This window comes from Passer domesticus, chromosome 11 (genome assembly GCF_036417665.1).
Source record: "Passer domesticus isolate bPasDom1 chromosome 11, bPasDom1.hap1, whole genome shotgun sequence".
Taxonomy (NCBI): Eukaryota; Metazoa; Chordata; class Aves; order Passeriformes; family Passeridae; genus Passer; species Passer domesticus.
The window spans coordinates 13,144,524-13,166,524 of record NC_087484.1 but is presented as its reverse complement, the minus strand read 5'-3'; the positions used below and the strand labels follow the sequence as shown (position 1 = coordinate 13,166,524).

Genomic DNA, 22,001 nt, shown 5'->3' with positions numbered 1-22,001 from the left:
TTTCAGCTTTCTCTTAGGGAACAGAGCAGGGGAAAATTAATTATAATAAAAGAGTGATCCATGTGCAAGTGAGGAAGAGGTGAGGTCACTAAAGTAGTGAGTGCTCACAGTTTGGAACACGTCAGCCTGGTAGGAGCCAACAGGCAGATGGGAATCTGGGATGCCATACAGATCCATACCAAGAGGCCTCAGGAAGGAATCTGATACACAGACAGACCATAGAGATGTGCTTCCTCTAGGTTTATTCTGTCTCCTGAAGCCACTGAGAATTTTTGGAGTGAGAACTAGGTTAGAGAAAAGGATCCAACCTGCAAAGACATTGTGGGCAAGGCGAACAACTGTTTTTCAGTCTGTTATTTTAACTTCAGACAGCTGATCTGAATTCCTCTGGTTTCAAAGTTCATTTCCTCTACCCTGAGTTCAAAAAAAATCCAGCATTACGGGCTGAAAAGTCTTTTTGGTTTCCCACTATAGAAAAAGACAGAATCAGCCTTACTTCACAGCTACACTTGGTTTGCTGTGATAACTATGATCCCAGTAAACACTGGGAGAGCAAAGAAAAATGAGCTTTCTCTTCCTGTCTTCAGCTTTCTCTATTGTACAGACCTGAATCCTTCAGTCTCCTGATTGATAACTGTGACTTTCCGTGGCTATTTGAGATAATCATGTGGAAAATCAGTGCAAATGATGCATGTTTAATTGGGGCACTTCCAGAAATCCTGCATATCTGTTGACCTCTCTGAGAGAAATCTGGATCCACTTTGAAAGTCAACCAACAATTTCTGGCAGAGCCAAAGGCACTCAAACCTGAGACAGTAAACAACTGACATATTCAATGGCCAGAGAAAATGTAAGTCATTTAAACAGCTACAGCCATGACAAAGAAAACAATAAATTACATTTCATTCCAGCATCAACTGGTAAAATTCATTCTTTCTTGTAAATATATTTGCAAGGATCACGTAACAATCACATCCTAAATCCCCAGCTGGCACAGGTTTTCCTCGTTCTGCTGCTCAGTGAGATACTGGCTCCATAAACTCTTTGTGTCCTTTGTGAACACCACCACCATGAGCACAGGTCAGGACTTTATGCTTTCTAGGTTTTAAACTTTGAGCCAGAGTCAGAGGAGAGAGGAAAAGAAAAAAAGCTCCAGAGAAAACCTTACTGAGCATTTTGTATCTGCTCAGGTAGGAAGAAACTTATTAGCTATTTACAAAATTAATTAACTGGGGAGTGAGTTCTTTAAAGCAATCACGCTGTTTCAAATACCAGTAAAATATCAGGCAGACAAAGCAAATATTATATAATTAATCTCAAATAATATTTTTGTGCTATGGTCATGAATTGTCAAGTGCTTCATCAAAAGACACAGTGATACCTTTTATGCTACAGCAGCACTCAGAAGCTGCACCAAGGAGACATTTGCTATGTCCCCACCAGAGTGTATTGCATCGTTGAAACATTTGTGTGCCCATTAAAAATACATTTCTGTTTCTAGACTACTTGTGGCAACAGGTAAAGGCTAGGCAGCTAGGAGAAGCTGCTTGTTTGCTGAGCCTGTCAGAACACTTCTGTGTCAACAGAGAAAATGTGTGTGCACAGCTCTAATGGGATCCCTCCACTGTAGTACCTTGTCATTTTGAGAGTGCCTTGCCCTACACATCCTGCGAGCATTTTTTACAGTCAGATTCAACATGCCTGAGTTCTTGTTTCCAACTTTCAGTAATGTTTATTATTGTTTGTCAGCAACTCAGCTCTGCTGGAAAAACCTCCTTCGGTGAATAATGAAGTCATTCCCACAGTGACTGCTGGGTTCCAAAATTTTCAGTACTCTACCTATGGCTATTTAGCTGTACATGAGAAGAGCAGAAAATCTTACTTTTCATGGCCCATAAATAAACACCTAATCCAACACTTCAGCACATTTCTAATTGTAATGCAGCATATAATGTTTCAGTGCACAATACAGATGTTTTCAGTTATTATATGAAGAGGAGACAATGATGGTTAAGTATGTGTTTGCATTATAGTCACGGCATGAAATCATTATGTTCAACTTTCCTGATCATTTTCTTCATATAAAAAAGAAAATTCTGTTCAGCCATTATTCTTTCCCACATGGAACAAGTTGCAGAAAATTCTAAGACATCCATTTATAAACCACTAACTTATGGCAAAATAAAGGGCAAAATTTCTGTTTAAAATATTGGGCTCTTTCCATCCTGTTTCTGTGTTGTTAATCATATACCACCAGTTAGCTGAAATGAGCCCAGGGGGTACAAGGATATGAGCAAGAGCAGAGTTGTCCTGTGGGACTTTTATAGTCAGTGATAACAGCCCAATAACCCATCTCCCTGGGTGTGTCCCTGCTGGGAGTTTTACAGGTGACTGTCCTCAGTGGAGTTCCAAAGTGTTCCCTCACTGACACCAGGGTACTACTATTTCTTTAATACTGATTCTCATTAGCTTTTCTCTGCCTTCAGTTCTCTTTTTCTTTCTCCCCCATTTTCCTGTCCATCCATTTTGGCAGTCTTCTGAAAAGTTGAAACTACATAACAGGACCTTGTGCTGTTATTTCCTTACCCTCTCCAGAGCTATCTCACTTCCAATCCGCCTAGCTGCAGTAAATTATTGCTTGATGAGAATAACTCATTAGTTCACTTATAAAAAGGCCTGACTTCACAAACAGATATTTTTATGAGTTCTATTTGTGAAGGCAAAAATATCTATTTTGGTTATGCGAACAAGCTACATGGATACACATGGGCAGTAAATATCTAGGCAACTCCAGACCACAACTTGAGACCATTTTAATTTTAGAAAAATCAAACCTTAAAAGGCAAAAAGTTTTGTATTCCTAGATTGGAAGAGCTGGGTTTATCTGGGTTTATCTGCTCAAGAGAACTTATCATTTGAGATAATTTTTGATGCACAAAATCAGATGAAGAGTTATAACATTATTTATCAAAGTACTGAAATCAAAACAGAGTAACTAGAAGTGTTCCAAAGCCATCACTGCAGAAATTCATACAACTGATCTAAGTAAACTTTAAATCTTATGCCATGTCTCTTTTCCCAAAATACAGAAATGATGTGAGATGCCAAGCCAGACAAAATAAGAGAAATCAGTGTCATGGTATAGCACAAGTTTGGTTTTAAGGTCAGCAAACCTGAAAATTCTTCAACCAAGTAGAGAATAAAAAACAGCAGGCTGCAATGACATTGTATGCAGTAAATGAAATATTTCAAAAGAAAATATAAGGCCAGTATTCAGAGATGGAGACTTCAAAAAAACTTCTACTTTTAGATCAGTGATGTGAAAATTATCACTGATGATGTGAAAATTATCAAAACTTCATATTTCATAATTAGTCTCATTTAAGATCTAGCACATTTTAACATTTCATTGAAAAAATTGTTTTACTTCAAAGACAAATTTGACCTTGACTGATTGTGAAAACTTAAACATAGGGTTTAAATCCATATGCTAGAAAAGCTCTGGAAAAATAAGTTGCAGCATTTGAATGACATGAATTAAGACTGCGGTTGAATGTGCTGGTTACAACAGATAATGTTTATCAAAAGATTCAGTCTGATTCTAAATTCTGATTTCCGATTATAAATTACCTATAACAAATGATTTTTGAAATTGAGTGTATTTGTAATAACTTAACAAACTAAATATGGACAATTATTTCAGTCTATTTATGGTCCCAAGCCAGGTTTCCCCCACCTCTGTACCATGCATTGCCTCAGCTGGATGATTGATCATGAGAAAATAAAAATCTCCATAAAAAACTTTGGCCCAATCTTTTCTTCCTTCTTCAAGTGGCCTCTGAGAGCACTTGCAGGTAGTGTTCCAAACACTGCAGAATGAAAAGAAAAATTAGATAAATTGACTTATTACCAAAGTCAAAACTAATTTGTAAGTTGTTTAAAGCAGCCTCCAATATTTCTTGGAGTCTTTGCCTGAAAACTGTACATAAGGAACACACCCATTACAAAAATTCAGCACAATTTTTCAGTGGATGTGGTTGAATGTTAAGCAGTAAAGAGAGTAACTTTAACCCTTTTCTTGGTTCAGCAATCAAGCTCAAATTGTTTTTATTTCTTTCACTAGCATTCAAAAATAAATCGCTTCTGTGAACAAACATCAGGTAGATGTAGAGGGTTTATTGATCAAAGTTTCACTTTATGTTGATGCTCTTTACTTTGCACTGTACATCAACTAATTTTCATTATAGTCTTCTTGTCTGACATGATGACAGAAGTAGCAGTATGTAATTATCAACATCTTTGTTTGTTCAATATTTATTTAATTCATATGTGAACGACATCTTTTCAGAGACCAAAAGTAGCTCAAGTGAGGGGAAAAGATGCAGTAAAAGATACATCAGGAATTTGAAGAATGGTATATAAGCAAAATTGTGCAGTATGGAATTGTATCTCTGGGTACCAGTAAATATTTAAATCTTGCTGTTCTCTTTTCCACACAGCTACATTAGTTCCACGGTCTTTGAATCCTTTTCTCTGATTGCCTCTAAACATTGAAAATAATATTTTAAGCAAATTCCTAGGAACCATTGTTTTTACCAGGCTTCACAAACTTCATACTGTACCCTGCATTTTATTTTTTGTATTTAGAAAAGCAGCTGGAAGCTATTTGGACAACTAACACATTGCAGTATGCTACCTGATACCACACTGAGGTATAACAATTATCTAAATTAAGCCTTTCAACAAGGTAGGCAAGGCCCTTTATAACACTAAGATTCCAAAGTAAAAAGGGAACACTTTTACACTAATTAGGCATTTGGTCTAACACATTAAATCCTATTTGGGAATTTGCCTTATTTACTTTCAGGACTGAATGCAGTGACAAAATGAATGTGACAGAAAAAAAACACTTGGGGATATGTTGATGCTCTCTACAGTCCTCTAGAAATTTCCCTGTATTACAGGTACAGACCAATAGGATAGCCAAGAAGGTCATTCCTACCACTAACTTTTAGGCAACCAGGCAACAGCTTTCTCAGAAGTAAACCACTGGAGAAAAATAAATTGGTTTTTACTTGATACTAACACATCTCAAGCATGCTAATGGTCAGGTCTCAAAATGCTTTAATTATAAATGAGGCGTCTTTTTACTTCAACATGCAAATTGCCGGTGAGTTGAGCATATATTGCAGAGTATGAATTCCTCACCATCAACAACTAATACCAATTAAAAAAAAAAAAAAAACTGGAGAAAAGCAGCCAAACCATCTGACAAAGCCTAGGGCACATGTAACCCCATCACTACAAATGACTGCAGAGCTTACAAATCGAGCCAGATGCTGCTTCTGGAAGGATTTCATCTATAATACCCGAACCGCATGACAGCCTATCACAACTCATGTTTGGCCTAAAGGTGTGCAGCGCTGGTGGAATGGGCAAATAATGAGAGGGAACAGGAGCAGAGCCTTAATCCTAACTAAGGAGGGGTTTTTTATTGTGGTTTATGGTGTGGTGGGGCTTTTCTAAATTTGAAAATTGAATTTGTTCTACCTGCAAACACAGGCACAGATGGTGCTTCTATAATATGCTGATTTGTTTGCAGTGTTGCATTCATGTCCAAATTCACGTCCAAATGCATTGGGTCTTCTGTAGTGTTGCTCAGAATGGGTCAAATGTAGAGAAGATGGGAATCTCCTTGGTGCATAATGAAGGATTTTGCCCATAGCCCCTCTGGCAGGTGCAGCATCTGTGTTCTGAACTCCCTTCCCCAGCTAGGCATGTGCCTGGATAATAATTGCTGAACAAACAGACTTTATCAAAGGGCTGAAAATATGCATGAGAGAGCTGCATTTCACAGACAGGGATACTGGTAAGGGTTACACAATCCATTAATTGTGGCTTCATTTCATCATTTCCGATTTCCTCTGTAAAAGACTGCTAAGCAAGGCTTGAGACCGAGACACCAAAACCTGACCCCTAGTACTGAGGTTTTAAGCAGAGACAACCACTAGAACTCAATTCCCTCCCATTTTGTTTCTGACTATTTTGAAGTTATCTTTATGAAAACCCTCCCTTGCTGGGCAGTCATGCCTGTGTTTACCTTCAGTGTAATCTTTCTACCAACCTGCACCACATTTTTCAACATGCACTAAGTGATGCTTAGGAGAATTATTTGCATTCTGTTTAATTATTTTGCTGGTTTATGACTGAAATTTTCTCTAATAAAAAAATAAAATGATTGGGACTTCTAAAGATAAAGAAAACCATCCTGTCTTTCTGACTTTGGCACAAAATTAATATCCATCTATCAGTAGAAGTCCATCACCATTCGGCATATGCCTCAAACATGTTTGTTTTCCTCCTTGATAAGTCATAAAATAGATTTAAGGTGAGAAACTTGCAGAACACCACAGCCAGGAGATGGTAAAGAAACCATTATTCACTGTAAATTTAATCTATTCTGGGGACTGGAACTATCCCCACATGCACACTTTTCTTTCTTTTTATTCTTATTTTGGTTTGGGTTTTTATTTTGGTAGCCAGGAGAGCTGTAAGCCCTTGGTGAAGGATCAGTGTCCCACATGGTAGCACGGTCTGCTCACAGCAGCACACATATGCCCAGGTCTCATCAGCACTCCTGTGGAAAATCTCCAAGCTGCAGGAACACACCACAACATGGGATTCTTCCAAACAGAGCATTCCTGCCTTAACTTGGCTGATTAGGAATATGGGAGGGAAGCTAAGTGTCAGTGGGGGATTTGGTCCTTTTACAGGGATAGTTTAATCCATCTAGGCAACTCATAAGTTTGAGAAGGTATAAACTCCCCATTATAAATTCCACTTGCTTATATCCCAAAATAGACAATGCCTAAAATGACTGGCTTTATTCCCACTGAATCAGTCTTGGAATAAACACTAAACTTGATGGAGAGTGGGGATACCATTATGGTGAGGCTATCTTTGGATAAGGAAATAACAACAAGCAAGCATTGTATGATATTCAGACAATGGAAAAATCAAGACCTTAATCAGCTGGGATCTGTGTCCTGCTGCACTTGCTAAACTTATTAATTTTTTTGGCTATTTTCATTTTTAGATAGTTCTTTAAACCCTCAAGTGTCGCTCAATGCAGGGGCCAGGAAAGGAAGAGGAGAGTTGTCTTGTCAAAAGTGGATCTCAGCTGGAAACCTGCCCACAACTTTGGAAGTACCAGCAGCAGTTAATTGCTGTAGGAAAACCCAGAAGCCCAGCTCCTAAGTGCCTGTATACAGTCCTGAAGTGCAGTTACACAGACAGATCCCCACATTCTCATCCAGCTCCAATCACAAAAATTTACCTTTCTAAAGCCAGGATCCTTCAACAGACAGCACATGAGTGTCACAGCCAGGCACACCACAAACCCACAGTACAAATGCTTTCTTGTTCCTCTTCTAGGGATAAGTTGGGGCAATTTCTGTGCATACTGCTAAAACCTTTCCTAATGGCTCCTACACCACTCATATTCTTTCTGTGATCAGATATAAGATACCATATAATCACCATCTTTGTAAACGCAGTGTTTGCTGAAGAGATTGCCTTGTACAGCACATAGCCAAGGTGGCCAAAATAAGTAAAAAGGGTAGAGTTACTGAGTGGCAATGGCACATTAATGAAGTTTTATAGTTTGTCTATGACCACATAGGTAACAAAGTAAGATAGGACAAAAATTTTTTCAAACTTCTGTTGTGGTTCCTCATTATGTGTAGTGCAAATGACTTTCTGCTATCTGTAAAATCATAAAATAATTCAGGTTGTGAGGGACTTCTGGATGGAGATTTTTGTGTGTTGGCTTTGTAGCAGAGGATGTTACAGCCTGTGCCAGCAGCCACAGCAGAAATGTTGATGAACACTAACTGCCAGCTGACTGTGTAGCTACTTCTCAGCTGTTCATAACCTGGAGTTTGTGACCATCATGTTGCATGTTAGATGTTACTCATAGATTCAGAAGATTAGAGAGTTAAACCAAAATTACCAAGAGCATAAAGATTATATAGAATATGTGACTGTTCCCCTTCCCTGTAAAGCAGACAGGGAGAGGGATCACTACGTTCATGTACACCTTCTATCCTGCAGCTTTTCTACAAATAAAGACCTCTGTGTATGCGAAAAGAAGAGCACAAATCATGTCTATTTGGATTTCATGATGTTTAAGGAATTTTTTTCCATTTAAAAAGCAGTTTTAGACAGAGTAAGGACAACAGATATGCTCTGACTTCATCTCACCTGTTCTCCTGAAACACAGCAGCCATAATTCATGGGCACAGGTTGGCACAAGGTTGTTTGTTATTCACTCTTTCCATCGACTGCCTGATGCATCTTTGTCATGATTCATTATTCCTAACAGCTATATCAAGTGTTGTAATTACCGCACAATATAGATTTGACTCCATAATATTTCTAGATTGGAAAGAGAAAAATAATATATTAAGTGCTTGTGATATCTTTATGTATAAGTTTGAGAATCATTAAATATCTGTCACTCTTCCTTCCTCCTCAGCATCAATTACTCCACTCTGGTTTTACTTACTCCACTCTGTATAATGAGTCCCTAGAGCATGTTTCATTGCGGGAGAATGAACACATTTTTCACTTGTGGTCAGTGGGATGTGGTTAATTTGAAATCACTTAAACTATTATATCTGTCAAGCGTGGTTATTTTATTTTCAATTCACATCAGTGTTTTAGTATGCATGTCGGTTACTGGGTTAAACTGGCAGATTAATTTCCAAGCAGTCTGTTGCAATGCTCTTCTTCACTAGCTTTACATGTAGGCTCTTGTTGAAACTTAATACATTCCCATTAAAATTTACTTCAGAAAAATCTACATTCAATATAAACACTCATATGATAAACAACACTCACCATTGAGTGAAAAAGGTGGCAAGATCAGGAAACTTACAGTTTTCTCCCCCAAATACTTGTTTTTTCCTCCTTGTTCCATCTTAACTTCTTCTCATATACATCATGACATGCATCTGTAGGGAAAAAAAAAAAGTTCAGTAACTAGGGTTACTTTGACATGCTTAGAGGGGTTTTTTCCTGCTATGTTTACTGATTGCATTGATCAAAAAAGCTGCAGGTTTCAGTTCAATGTGAGCAGATTCACAATTCACACCATATAAAGCTGTTTGGGTCGTTTGGGGTTTTTCTCCCTTTTCAAAATATTATGGTTTGAAACTTATAAATAGCCAGGACTTGAAAATGCTGAAATACTGACTTACACAGCAACTAATAACAGGGTGCTCATACAGAGAATTAGAGGAACCGCCAATGGGCTTTTTATTACAGCAATATTGTACATATTACATGAATAAATTACATTGTTGCATTATGCAGCTGCTGCATCATCAGTTTAGAGAGTAGACTGTGATCCTAAGTATTCAGGGATGCAAGCTCATTATCTCTAAACCCACTTTGGTTACAGCCACGATACAATCCCAGCTAAACAGCTTTCGCATAATGTATTGCATATACCTTTGCATAATCAGGTACATGGCTCAGAGACGGACTGATGAGTTTAGGTGTCTAATCAAATTTACAAAAAATAGTCTCTTTCTCTGAATCAGGCAAAATCTTTCACTTGGAAGGGTTATTAGGGAAACTATATTACCCATAAAAATACAAATCTACATATGTTGTGAAACATCGCTTTTGATTTGAAAGATGCTAGTAGAAAAATATGCATTTGTATAACAACAGATCTCACTGTAAAAAGAACCAACTAAATTTTAAAAAAACCCTGGTTTTTCTTTATCTTCTTATGATGATGACAACTGCCAGTGTTTGAATGCTGCCAAAGCGTTCTTGAAACTCAATTGTTTTTTTCTCTGCACATTGTTCTCTCATGCCATCAAATAAAACACAAATTTTAACATCCTCCACAGCTGCAAATGTTTGCCTACGACTCATAGATTCATTTACATATCTTATATATTGATGCAAATATCTTTGGCTAGGCACGTAATACTCTCAGTTCTCTTCATTCTACTCAGTGCCTGCTTCCTCTCATTGCTTTTTTTTTTACTTTGCTTTAACTGTGTCTATTTTCATTGCTATTGTTGTTCCCATCTTCTGAAAGCACATGCATCCCCCTCATATATCCCACCTGGTTCACTGTCCTCATCAGCTCAAGGGAAATCCTGGGCCTGGAGAAATCGGGCAAGGTTTTACAACTAGCCTTAAGGTGGACTATGTTTTACTATTGACCTATTGCCAGATGAGGCTGCTTGTTGTATGACATTTCTACAGAGATTTCACTAGTGGTTTCCTGAAGAGGCTCCTAAAAGCTATCAGAATCATGGAGATAATGATGGTTAAGGCGGGGACAAATATGTAGTGCTATATCTTTTTATGCACACACAATAAAACTAAGTGGGAAAATCACACACTTTTAGTCTAAGCAGTTTTAGAATAGAAATGTTCATCCTTCAAATCCCAAATTTTCATGCTGTTGTTTTCAATACTTTGAAGGGATTCTAGGCAAAGGAAGATCTAAGCCTAATGTGAAGTGATACATGTGCCATAATGCACATACCAGTAATGCTTTTTGTTTTCTTTAATGTTTTCTTGTTTTGAAAGACAGGTGTCTGCTAAGGAAGGCAGGAGCCACCCTTAGAATGGATAATGAAAATCCCCTCCCGCCGAATTACAAATTTGAAATTAAGGGGCTTTCAGGCAAAGATATGAGGATAGGAATAACAGTTCTTTACTACTGTGCATAATAAAGCAAGCAAACAACAACAGCTCTGGCACTGACAGCAGCCAGAGCCTCTGGGCCGCGGCGCTTTCCCTGCAGTGCAGTTCCAGGCGCAGCCAGCAGGGGCGCTGCTGCTTCCGGTGGGCGGGGCAGGTGCGGTGATTCCTCCAGGCCTGCAGGGGGCGCTGTGCTGTGAGCTCAGGGAGCGCACGGCAATGGCGGCTGGGCCCAGACGGGAAGGGATGGAGGAGAGAAGAGAGGCTTTACTCCACTAACCCTGGGGCAGCCGATCCTGCTGCCCAGAAGCAGCAAGATGGGACTGCAAGGTGTATCGACAGGCAGAGAGTGCGGGGGTACAGTGCAGAGAAAGCTCCCAGCAGTGCTGAAGAAGCAGCAGGGACGGGGCAGCTGGTGGAGAGAGCAGTGGCCCAGCTCCCAGCAGGGCAGAGAGCCGAGCTCAGGATCCTGGCACCCAAGCAGGAGGGGACAGCACCCTGTGCCAGTGAGGTGGGTGTTAGCAAGGTCCCACTTCAGTGGCTGCTCTCACAAGCAGAGGCTCACCTCACGGCAGAAGAAGCAGCTCCGGGCTGGGCTCCGGTGGCAGCAGCGAATTCCCTTCAGCAAGCAGCAGCTCTGACCGTCCAGCCCTGCAGCCAAAAGAGACAGACAGAGAGCGCCAGCAGCTGCCCCAGCCCTGGCCTTTACCTGCCCAATTCCTGTAGTATCTCTGCCCCTTGGAGAGAAACTCCCAGATAAGAGAAGAGCAACCAGATGACCTCCTCCCCTGAGCTTGGCCACTTCTTGTGTTTTTCTTAAGTACCCAGTCATTAATATTACCTAGCAACGTATGGGGGGAAAAATAATCTAAGTAAAAAGGAACAAAAGGAAAGAAACCTATCCCCCAACAGGTGCTGGAAGAGAGCACAGAATCCAATGCTCTTCCATCCACTAAAGGCTGTGGCCTGGCTCTGGTTGTTTTTCTGACAAAAACAGAACCAGGAAAGGAAAAAACTTTGAGGCGCTTTTCTCCTGCATCTGGACATCTTGCCAGTATAGTGTGAGAAACTCTCATGCTACACTTGAAAGGGAGCAATGAAAGTGTTGATTCAGCTATCAACATGTCACTCTCTCTCCTCCATTAAAAGCAGAAATACACTTTTCTTTATATGGTCTGCCCACGTAAAATCTAAGCATTCTGCACTATGTAGATTTTCCCAAATTTAGGCTGAGACAGAATGACTCCTTCATCTACTATGCCATTGCTAAAGTGCTATCAGCTGTAGCTTTTATCTGCTTAGCAACCACACATCTTTGCAGCTGAGAAGACAGACATGAATCCTAAATAATACTACAGCATAAAGTGAAGACATCCTATGTTAATGTCACCAGGTCACATGGTTTGGTCCACAGCTGGAAGTGCAGAATACAAATTTGAATACAGTCTGTACTATCACTGACTTGTTGCATTCCGTGACTTAGGAAAATCATATAATATTGTTTTCATCCTTTACATTAAAAAATAACTTTAATATTGTCAAAGACTTTTGTTGTAAAAATATGGTCAACCAAATGTTCCTGGAGGGAGACTAAGAGGGGAGGAGAAATGCAAATTTGTTGATGTTGTTGACAGTGTACATGCATCTCTGTGGAGATGCATATATCTGAAAAGAACAAAAATTGTCCTTCATTTATAAATATGATTGTCATGTCACTAATCTACTTCCAAACCAAATCCACTTCAAGTGGATTTGGACAAAGATCATGTCCATTTTCTCCCAGAACATACCTAGCATTTTTACAAAAGTAAAGACAAACTAAGAGGGTAACCTGCTTCAATTATATTGTAGAAGGAAAAAGCATAATATTTTCCAGTACTAATTCTTGAAATGTTTTTTCTATACATTACACTACTTTTTGGGACAAAATATTAAAGTATTATTGCATATAAAAGATAGTTATAATGGAAAAGGAACTATCTGGGTGAATGCTGCCATATTCATGAAACAGCTCTGAGATAGACATGTGTGTGTAAAGTACATACATGCACAAAGGTGGACAGTGATGCACTCTGTAGTATGTGCTAGTTCAACAATTTTTTTTTGTAAAAACCTGAGTTTATTCAGCAAAATACTGTGCCGAATTCTTCAGTTGTACCAGAGCAATTTCAAGTAAATTTAGTCCCAAACAATGCAGTTACAAGGAGGAAACAAGATGTTTTGTGGGGGGGTTTCATTTGTCTTTATATCAAGAAATTGCTGAAGCAAGCTGGATCACAGTCACATTTTGGTCAGTCATGACTTGATATGAAAAATTTTGAATGCAAGGATTATTGAAGACAAATGAGAACACCTTTCAGAATGGAAATGACTAGACAATCTCAGCTCAACTTTTATCACATGCAAACTAAAAAGGCAGTCAACTCAATGGTAGCTCTGATCTCTGCATGTCTCTACAGAGTCAGTCAGTAACCAGTACTGTGAGCAGCTGTAGAAAGTGAATTTAATTTTGCTTGTGTGTGTGGGTATAAAGAAAATGTAAAGCTGATTTTTTCAGTTCCTGAGCACAAGAAAAAGTTGGCATACATGTTCCCTGTAGATACTGGGGCTAAAACAGTGTGTGAGGTTTTCTTCCTCCAAGCTGTAGTGAGAGATGAAGAGATCCCATATGGGCCATAGTACAAAGAAAGCAGAGTAACAGGAAAAGGGAAAAAAATGCAGTGTATAAGGGTAACAGAGGGAAATAAGATTGAAAGAACAAAACATCAACATTGTTAGTCATGAGGAACAGACAGGAGGGAGGTATTGCCTGCTGACCATGTGTACCAATGCCAGAGTTTAAAAAACACGGCATCTGTGGTATGGGATGGTGTCTCTCTAGATCTCAAAGGCAGCAGCAGATTGTTTTTATAGAAAGAAAAGGTGTCAGCAGAAAGGAAGGAGCATACACACATGGAATCATTTGCTGTAAGAAGCCATTTGAAAAACAACTGAGGAGTTGAGTGGGAGAAACATCTGTGAAACATGCAGCAAGACCACCACTAGTGCTTCAGGGAGGAGGTGGGAACAGAAGGGGATACACAAGCAGTGTTGGACATAGCATCTTGTCAGAGCGACAAGGAAATGTTGTCGGTACTCTCAAGAAGATCCAACATCTTGTGAATCTGGGAGGAAAAATATTTTGTCCTCCTTGTGAGAGAGCCTGGGTATACTTTTTATACTTTTCAAGAAGAAGACAAATCTATATTCATTGACCAAAGTAAATCAAATAGTGCTATCTTTAAGAAGAAATGCACTTTTCAGGGGACATGTTGGCAGTTCTGCCTACCAGAATCAGGACTTTTTTACTTCTTTTCCTGGGCTTGCTTCTTTTGCTAGTAACCCTAAATGTGAAAGTCTTAAGAGACAGCAAATTGCCACCAGTGAAAAACAGCAGTTATATCGTTTTGGGGTCAGTGAAAGCAGATATGATATATAACAGCAAGAAGGGAGAAATTCCACACCTTTTAGATGTCTGGCCTTAATTTTGCAGTCCAGATTTTTTTTGGTTGATAGTAGAAAGAAAAGTCTTCATGACATCAAGACCATATCTGAAGCCAGTTCAGCAATTCCTCATGAAGACGCCAGTCTAGATGCAAAATAACCTGCCTGTAACACAAATTAAAAAGTAACATTGATCAGAGGAAATTTTACTTCTCTGGGTTTGTAGCTTTCTTTACACAAAGCCTTTAATGACTTTTCAGCATTGCTGAGGGAATGGTGTGGGAAAGGATTATTTTGTTAGCCAGCTATTACGTAGAATTGTATGGAAAGCCCATGTGCTACCCAAAGGCCTCTCAAGGAGGTCACATAAAAGATGAGTCATAATGTAACTGATTTCTACCAGATCATCCTTCCATTTGCTCACTGCAGAAAAAACAAACTATGGAATGTGAAAGCACTTTGAAGTGACTGATGATCTTGCTGTTTATTAACCACACTGAAGGCAACCTTAGTAAAAAGTAAATGAAGGCAAATGAGTAATAGACACTTGATGGCTCATTCCAACCACTGTAAAGACAAAGCAAGCCTTTTATTCTTCACAAAGAGATATGCTCTTATTCTGTCTCAACAGGTTAATGATAGCTCTCAAGGGAGAATAACATTGAGAAAAAGACTATATACCTTAATTGTTAAGAAAATGCATACACACTTTAATTTAGGATTTTTTTGAAAGAACTAATCTTTATATTAACAATCACAGAATATTCTGAGTGAGAAGGGACCCATAAGGACCACCTCCTAGCCCTGCACAGCATCAACCCCGAGTCACCATATTTGCCTGAGAATATTGTATAATAAAAAATGCTGCCATTTATTTACTTCCTCCAGAGGTTAATAGTTAGGTTTATTCATTAGTTTATTTTTAAGCTAATACATGGGAAAACCACTTCTAGTGAAATAGAAATTTTAAATAACTATCTCAATATAAGGGGGGAAAAAGTTCCAAAGAAAAAGACAGCTTGTTCAGAAAGAAGCACTGTCGGTCTGTAATAAGCTCCAGGTCATTTTTCTGCCATCAGTGGTTAGAAAATATTATTTTTAATTAATTACAATTAATTTGCTAGTTTTTAAGAATTTTTGATTGAAGAATCTCTGACTGAAAAAAATCTTTCCTTAGCACAACCTTTCTAAAATCACTTTTAATTATTTTTATATTATCACAGTTCTTCAAAATCTGACTTTGTCTAAAAAAACCCCAAAGCTAACAAAAAACAGAATGCAAAAAAAAATTTCTAATTTCCTGTTATTATGGGGTTTTTTTGTTATTTTTTACTTACTGTTGGCCAATGTAGCATTAGTTACACTTTGTTTCATTGTTTTTATTGTATAGACCATACATTCCATGCATCCTTCCACACACCTAGCTTTGGAAACTGAAAACCCACTGCCCGGGTGCTCAGCGAGCAAGTCCAATTCACAGCGGGTCCTGAGGGTCTTGCAGCATGAGACCATGGCTTGTGACTCACTGAAACCCTGATTTAGGAGAGAGGTTTGTCATCTTGCACATCTAAACCTTAATCCACAAGCCTGGCACTGCTCACTGATCTTGACAGGAGCGGAGCCAGCTTGGCACTTGGCAGATTCAGGACTGCCTCCTGGAGATTAGATGGCTTGGCACAGTCAGAACACAGAGGTCAAACTACGATGTTTGCCAAACGAAAAAGAACCTCTCATTTTCCAACTCTATTGCTGCTCCCTGGATAAGCATTTTTGGCCTTTTGCCTTGGTTTGAAGGCAAGACTTGTTAGGATTTAGCCTGAGGGAGCTGGTTTACTGTTGAAGGTCAAGCTAGATTTTGACTGTTGTGAAGCCCTGATATGGTAAGGTCAGATGCTTTCTCGTTAGGGCTGATCTCTCAAGGCTCTGGGTAACTCCTGGGACGTCATCAAGAATGGAAATTATTGCACACCTTGCTGAAGCCAATTCCTGATGGTTTTTATGTTCCAATTTTGTGAAATACAGACAATTTTGCCTGAGATTGCAACAGAATAGAACATAGTATTTTCATTTCATATAGGATTTCAGAATATGAACATTTGGATTTTTTCCCAGCAGTATACTTTGTCTTGACTACTACTCATTATATGTATATTTAATCATCATGTATATTTTTAAACCAGAAGTACTTAGACTCTGAAAATGTTGAAACCAGATTCATTTAAGGCATTTCATTCTCAATGAAACAGCAGATTCTCAAGAAACATTATCATTTTTCTAACAAATTTCCCTTGTCATGCATCAGTGGCTGTTTATTGTTTAGTTTTTCTGGAGCTAACATCACTATAGCAAGGATGCTTTTCTGCTCTGAACCCTCTCTCTGCCTTCTGGTTACACAGTGGCACAACCAGCACTGGACATATTCCCCAGCACCTGACACCCTGCAAAAAAGGCCTCTGTTACCTACCAAGTTTTGTGGGTCTGCACAGAGCCAAGGCTTCAGCAGCAGCACAGGAATCCTCTTTCACAGTTTGCTGGCTCACACAGCTGTGATTTGGGTATTGCTGCTGTGTGATTTAGCTTTCATCCCCTCCTCAAGTCAGGCTGTCAAGGAGAGCATCATTTGAAACACCTCCGAATTCACAGGGCTCACCCTGTGCCAGAGCCTTCCTCCCTCCTTGTGGTGTCTTGTAGGAAAACAGAATTTCTCAGAAACAACCAGCTGTTTTGAAGCAAAGTGTAACAAAAGAAACTTGAGCAATCTCAGCATATGTTTTTATTCCTCACCTGTCTTCTTGCAGCGGTCTGTGCAATAGAGTGAAAGTTTTACCTAACATCACACTCACAATTCCTCCAGACCTCCAATATCACATTTGTCATCCCTACAGTACATATCAGCTGCTCAGTTTTTCATCATTGTGGTAGTGCATTGGAGTTAATAATACGGTTGCTCTTGCAGAAGAAGCATACAGAATCCTTCTTTGCTCAAACATTAGTGCAAGCAGCCTTCTGATTGTGAAGGCAACATTTCTTTTGGAATGGAATCAGACCAAATTGGCTTTTGAGCAGCAGTGAAGACTTTTTGTTTCATTTCTCCAGTTTTGAAACATGTTTTCTAAAGTTTTGATTGAGGATATCTTGACTTCTACACAGTTTTCTCTTTAACAGACTGAGCAGCAAGGAGCTTCTGTCACTACAAAGAAAACATTCCCAATCCCCTGCTCTACTGTCAAACCCACATTAAAAACAGAAAGAGTCAGCAATCTAAGGATGCTGCCTGAAAAGCTCCTAAACAAAGGTTTAGTTCCTGGAGTTTAACATGACAAATTATATGCATAAAGTCTCTCATAGATGTAATTATGTGATGTCAGAGCAGGAGAATTTTTTCTCTCACATTTTTAAATAATGTCCAGTACTATCAATACCAATACTGAGTAAATTCACTTCTGTAAAAATTTAGTGAATTCAAATGAGTAAATTTTCTTCTGTAAAAATAATGCTTACCGGAAATCATTGTGATTTTTACTGCCTTTGTTCAGTATCACTTTGTAGTCTCATTAAGAATCCTTGAAATTTCAGAATTCATTTATTTTTTTCATTTTACTAAATTTTAAATCTCCTTCAAAACTGCTTCATTATAGCCCATTGTGTCTTTTATATTTGCTAATAGTATCAAACCAGAAAAAAACACCATTCCCATTATTACAAGAATAAAAATCTTTCAAAAAATAGTCTACCCAAAATGTTGTTTTGACAAAATGTAGTAATACCAGGGAAAATACAGGAAAGATTAATATACTTCATTGCATCTTTGAAAAAATGTAATTTATATAGAGAAACATAGCTACAACAGAAGTAAAATCAGGAAATAAAAGCATAGAAATAATGCCTAAATTACCATATCTGGACAGGGCTTTGCTCTCCTTTAATAGCATGATATAGAACACCAATACAGAAAAAGCAGCCACAACAGTAAAGGAACCAAGGACCTCAGTTATTAAAAAGGGTTAGACACTACTATCTGCCTATATCTTTTAAGGTAAAGATTAAAAGCCAAAGAGGGGCCTCAGAAGGCTGCGAGGCTCATTGGAATCAATGGGAAAATGCATGCACATCTGAGGGCAGGGCTCGGCCTGAGCAAGGGAACCTCACTGAGAGAAATTGTTCTGCAAAGGCATCAGAAAGGATCAAAGCTCCTGCACTCCTTGAGCTCATGTCAGCCACAGAAAGAGAGAGCAGAAAGGAAAGCCAAGGATGGTCCAAGAACAAGAGGAACTGAGGTAGAATGTTTTTGCACATACTATCATTGCAGGAATAAATTATGGAGAAGAGGCAAAATACAGTTAATATAATGTCTTGTAAAGGGAGAGAGCAACTTTTGGAGCAAAAAGTTCATTTCCGAATGTAGAGCTGCTAATGCAGAGGATGGAGGAAAAAGGGCAAGGCATCCCATCCTCCTTCTGCCAAAAACAAACAATCCCTCTTCTTGTACCATCAGCATTTAATCAGGTATTAAACATAACTCAAAGCAATTTCTGTGTTTCCTCCAGATCAGGAAGGACATGCTCTGCGAGAACTCAGCATTTCACTAAACCAGCAGTGCACTGTGAAAGACTCAAGCTCCCCAAATTAGATTTAAAGGCGAAGAGACCTTTAAAATGCTGCGGTGGCCGATCGCGAATCGCGGCGGCTGCGGGACCGATGCAGCCACCGAGACTCTAAGCTGACATCAAAGGGGAAAAAAAATCAGCTGAAATGACAGCAGCAGCTGCAGCATCCGCCTCTAAATTAGGCTGTGTTTCAAAGTCTGGACTCAACTGCTAAGCAGTATAAAGACCCAGGAAGAAGGCTGCCCAAGAAAAAGAGTTAGATTTCTAACCTAACACATCAAAGTAACACATGCTTAGAAGAGCAATAAATGCATATGGCACACATTCACATGCTGCCTAATTGCAGTGGGCTCGTGAAGCCAAGACAAACCTTCAGCTGATTCCTACTTTTAGAGAGGATTTGAGTCCTTTTTGAATGCAGAAAGCTGACACAAATTGGTAGCAGATTAGAGTCTGGCATTGTGATAATGCATCCCATAATTTCAAAACATGGCCATTTTTCATATCATAAGACACCTTCAAAATACTGAGCTCCTTATTAGATAATTTATACGTACACCAGATTACAGAATATCCACAACATAATAAACTAAAAAAACCTTTCTCTCAAAATTCAGAAATAGATTAGAAGACCACCAAATTCACAATTAATTTACTTGCATATAAATTTAATAACACAAGTGGGAAGAGTGAGAAATACATTATTAAATTAAAAACATTGCTGAATGCTTTAGCACTAAAAGTCCTTGATTTGGGAAAATTATCCATATTTTTCTATGCATTTTTATTTTAGTTTAGTCTGAGGAAACTATTTGCACGGTTGTTGATAATGTACAGATTTGTATGATTTATAAGAAAGTAACAGGAAATAAGCCTGAATGTATGGATACTTTGTTATATACACCAAGCATGCTGACTACAATAAATTGCACATTTTTGTAGTTGTAGCAATATTATTTGATCTCTTTTTGCATTTCCTGCAAGCTAGTAGAGGAAACTCAGTCATTCATTTGATGTGTTTTTTTAATTCCTATGATGTGCAGCACAATAGTGGATTTTCTGAACAAATTCAAACTTAAATCTTCCTCACTTGTCTTTAAGAAACTGTGAATAAATATTTAATATAAACATGAATTACAAACAACATAAAAACCATGAAATATACCTCTCTCTTTACCATATAATTCTCTACAAATCCCTGAATCTCACTTTTATAGCTTTAAATGTATACACTTCTTAAAGTGTTAAAGTTTCAAGCAAGCGCAACCATCTACATTGAACTCCCTTAACTTGTTCATTAAGAAAAATAAACCCACCAGAAATTGTTTGATAACCTTGACACAATGTCTTTTATGTTTATAGACTTCTACCAGTTTAAATGAACCTGTTTAAGGACATCCACATCAAATACAATAGTATAGCAGTTATCAAAACAATCAGAGATGGCAAAAAAATTAAAAATCCCTAAACGTGCAGTGCTCAAGAGAAAGCAGAAGCATATATCTTGTACTTATAGGATGTGTTACCTCACTTAAGAGTCAAGTGATAAAATATATCTGTAGAAATGATGCATGGTGAAATAAAAATTACTCAGAAGCCAACACTCACACACCCCAAGAAGGGAGAAGAATATAGTGCAAATTAAGGCCAGGTTCTTACTTTAAATTTTCCAGATTTTGTCATTTGTGCAGTTGATGTAACATCATGTGAAGCCATGCTGTAAAATGAAGTAAACTTGAACTGTGTGCAGCTGCTGGATGTCATGCAGAGGAGCCTAGAGAGGTGGAGTGGGCACCACAGGTTTGTGCACAGGGAGTCTGAAAGCCCAGAAATCAACAGGGCCCCTCTTAAATTAACTCATCCTGGCTACTTGAGTGCATTCACCTGTTTCAGCAATTACACCCAACTCAGAAAAAATGTGGTTTGCTACTGCTTAAGCAGATCACTTCTTATTCTTTGTTTTCGTTCACTTTGATAATACTTATTGAATGCTACTGTTTAGTGAGCATTTAGGAGGATGGAAGTTAAAAACCCAACAACTGTGGCTCTCAGAAAGGATTGGAAACTTGCAGTGCAGACATGTTGAACATTCAGAGAATAACACAAGAGCAAATAGTTATGTGGTTGCCCCAACAGACAACTTGCCTGGTGTGGAAATTACAAAGGAAAAAGTTTTTATCCTGTGGAAAATGGAAGACCATAAAAGGCCAAACTTTGCAAAACCCCTTTTACAAATAAAACACAAAAATACTGTGGTATGCACTGATAAGGTGAAATATTTCTGAAGATATACAGTAATGTGAAATGCATTATTTGTGTCAGGCTTTTCTAACACAGAATATTGATATTTTGAATGGGAAGATTTTTTATGTCATTTGGTAGAGTTGTAAAAATGAGCAGTGAACCTGCCTATTTTCCAGCAGCCTGAAGGGTATCCAAATGTAATTGGCATAATTTTCTGAGGATGCCCTTAATTCCATGCCATTTATGTTTTATTCTAGACTATTTCTAATTTAAATTCTGGAAAGAGGAGAACTGAAGAAGTAACACCATTGTTTTCCAATTTTCTAACAAAAGTTCACTGTGCCCTGCCAATCTGTTTCAGGAATTCTCTGGAAATCTCTCAGAGTTTAAGAAGAGATTCTCTGCAGCCTGGCAGTTTCCCTCTTCTTCCACCTATATTATTAACTTTCCCATACCAACCCCAAATGAGCTTAAATATAGACTCCTCTACAGCTAATGAGCCATAATTAGCTCATCAGTTTTTGACAAGCCTAAATAGACTTGTAAGGGAATGACAAGTCCAGTCTATCTCACACTGGAATGGGTGTCATCCCTCCCACTCAACCCTCCAAGACAGGAAACAAATCTCTTAACAGCTCTTTGCAGAGTTTCCAGTCTCCTCCAGGACTCCAAAAGAAGGAGCCTTTTCAAGTTTGCAGAGATTTACACAAAAGTGACCTGGAGAAGAAGGAGACTGTAGAATTTATTGGTGTGATTGGTTTCACTTTCTGCCCATCTAGATAAAGAAATTACTGTGGTGTTGAAAGGAACAATCTTTGGCTTGTTTCTTTAGGCTGACTCCACAGTTGCCAGAGCCAAAATTAGCTCCTCAGCTCCTGATGAACCATGCTGATCTTACTTATTTAAAATGTTAATAATGCTTAAAATAATAGGAGT

General features: G+C 38.6%; 1 long non-coding RNA gene across 8 annotated transcripts in view; it reads right to left on the bottom strand.

Annotated features, from left to right (window-relative positions):
* Positions 1 to 22,001, bottom strand: part of LOC135278897 (uncharacterized) — a 57,188-nt gene that overhangs the window by 7,983 nt on the left and 27,204 nt on the right. For 2 of the 8 annotated variants that reach the window (XR_010346280.1, XR_010346281.1), the window contains exons 1-6: positions 20,481 to 20,639; positions 14,235 to 14,379; positions 11,297 to 11,382; positions 8,902 to 9,014; positions 8,263 to 8,436; positions 3,737 to 3,869 (exon numbers count right to left, since the gene is read on the bottom strand). This is a non-coding gene — a long non-coding RNA (uncharacterized LOC135278897). Of the gene's footprint in view, positions 1 to 458; positions 3,870 to 8,262; positions 8,437 to 8,901; positions 9,015 to 11,296; positions 11,383 to 14,234; positions 14,380 to 16,678; positions 16,816 to 20,347; positions 20,455 to 20,480; positions 20,640 to 22,001 lie in introns of those variants that run through there. The other 6 variants (XR_010346283.1, XR_010346282.1, XR_010346285.1 and 3 more) reach the window with 6 other exon arrangements.